The following is a 2,460-nucleotide window of genomic DNA, read 5'->3' as shown; positions in this document are numbered from 1 at the left end:
TTGAACCGCCAGCCGTCTGGTTAGCAGGCAAGTGTCTTAGCCACTATGCTACCAGAGCTCCCGGTAAAGCAGTGGGTCAATAAAAAATGGGAAGGCCATCAATGAGATGGATTGACACAGTGGCTGCCACAATGGCCTCAAGCATAGCAAAGATTATGAGGATGGGCTCTGGTAGCATAGTGCCTAAGGCACTTGGCTGCTAACCAAAAGGCTGGTGGTTCAAACCCACCAGCCACTCCTCAGAAGGAAGATGGGGCAATCTACTTCTGTAGTGATACTGCCTTGGCAACCCAAGGAGGGGTCGCTATGAGTCAGGGCTGACTCGACAGCACATAACAACAACAGGACTTGGCATTGTTTCATTCTGTTGTACATAGGGTTGCTATGAGTTGAGTCAACTCGATGGCACCTAACAACAACAACAGAAAATTATGTAAAAATATTGACATGGAGCTCATCAAAGGAAAAGAGCCAGCCAAACCATTCAATAGTGATGCTCATCAGATCAAAAACTTTTAATCAGCATTTATGTGTCTCAATCAAATATGACCAGACATCAAAGTATCCCAAGACATCTGATTTAAAAAAAAATTAAAATTCTGTCTTGAAAGGAAGAGACCAAAACAGGAAAAAAAGAAAAACTTAGAAGAAATAGATTGCAGGAAGATAAACACTTAAAAGATTATTGAAACCATCAGAAAGATAAGATATTGTAATCAAAATAAAAGAACAGTATACTGTTAAAATGAACATTAAATGGAAGAGCTGTTGGATACTTTAAATGATAGCAGAAATAAAACTTTAATATAAGTAACGGAAAATGAAAGTGAGGAATTCCTACAGAAATGAGACCAAAGAGGCAGAGAGAGAAAATAAGAAATAAAATACATAGGAAAAGCTAGAGAATCAAATCAGGAGGTCCAACATAGGAATTATAGCTTTTCCTGAAAAAACAGAGAAAATGGAAGGGAGAAAATCTTCAAAGAATTCGATAAAGAAAAACTCCCAGAACTGAAAAAATAGTGTGGTAGTTAAGGTTGTGTGTCAACTTGGCTGGGTCATGATTTTGATTGGCTTCACAACTGGATGTAGTTATGATGAGATTGGATGTGGTATAATCACCTCCATGGTGGAATCTGCTGTGAGCAGCTAATTAGTTTAGAGGGAGTTGCCTTCTGCTTCCAGTATATATGGAGAAGTTTAGGGCGAGGTCTCGAGCTTGCTGGCTCATTTTTTGATCCTGCATTTGGCTCATCATCATCATCATCAGTTCCTGGACTTGAATCAATTGTCTGCCATGTTGACTGCTGATCTTGGGATTGTTGCCTGGGCAGCCTGTGAGCCAACAATCTGCCATTTTACCTGCCGATCTTGGACTTGTCAGCCTCAGCAGCCTGCAGCTGTATGAGTCAGGAGAACCCTCCAGCTTGCCCCAGTGGGCCTGGAAAAAAGAGGCAGAACTGAAGCCCAAGGTCAAGGGGCCTCCACCTGGCCTTTAGAGCCAACTTGCTGAACTCAGACTTCTAGCTTCCTAACCTGTAAGAGAATACATTTCTGTTTGTTAAAGCCATCCACTTGTGGTATTTCTGTTATAGCAGCACTAAGACAAACTTGATACCAGGAGAGGGGTGCCACTCTAACAGATACCTAAAATGTGGAAACAGTTTTGGAATTGGGTAATGAGTAGAGGCTAGAAGTCTGAGACAGAACTTGGTACAGGGAATGGAAAGGTTGGAGGGTGACCTCTGCCTTAGAGGAATCAGTTTTGGCTATTGCTGTTGATCTTTCTCTCTCCCCCTTGTGAAGTTAGAGGAGGTTAGAAGACATCAATTCCATGCCCTTTTTGAAGTTGGTGTCAGGAGGAGGATTCATTACAATGGCTCCAGACTCATGGAAGTGTGGGACTTTGTAAGAGAAAGAAGGAAGGGGTCTGGGAAGTGAAACTTTTGATTCATACATGGTTACGTTGATTGTTGTTACCTGTTATGGCTAGAAGGAATATAAAGATATTATGCTGCAGCTAAGGGGAGAAAAGCCTCATTTGGAGTTGCCTTGGGCAATAGCCAGGCCAATCAAAGGAGATGATTGATAGGAGGCCAGGGCTTTTGCTTCTACCCAGCAGAGGCCCAGGCTGTATGCATAGAATGAGAAGATAGTGAAGGTGAAGAGAAGATAAAACTGGAATGTTTTTTTAAAGGCTTATGTGTTTTTGATTATGTGTTGATCTCAATGTACAATGGATATTTAATGTTAATTGTTACCTAGTTGTATGTTAGAAATAAATATTGGGTATGGATAACAGAGAGCGTAAGTCTACCTTTAGCCAATACTTGATTGGATAGGCTAAAAAAGAGAAATAGAATTTGCCTAGAAGAAACACAGGCTGTTGGTTTGAATGCAGTAGCCCTGTGTATAGAGTCCAAAAGCTGAGCCCCACCCAGAATATTCAGAGTCAGAAAC

The sequence above is a fragment of the Orycteropus afer genome, unplaced genomic scaffold (assembly GCF_000298275.1).
Source record: "Orycteropus afer afer isolate SDZICR_OR568_19922 unplaced genomic scaffold, OryAfe1.0 scaffold00287, whole genome shotgun sequence".
NCBI classification, from domain to species: Eukaryota; Metazoa; Chordata; class Mammalia; order Tubulidentata; family Orycteropodidae; genus Orycteropus; species Orycteropus afer.
Note: the sequence above shows the minus strand (reverse complement) of the source record.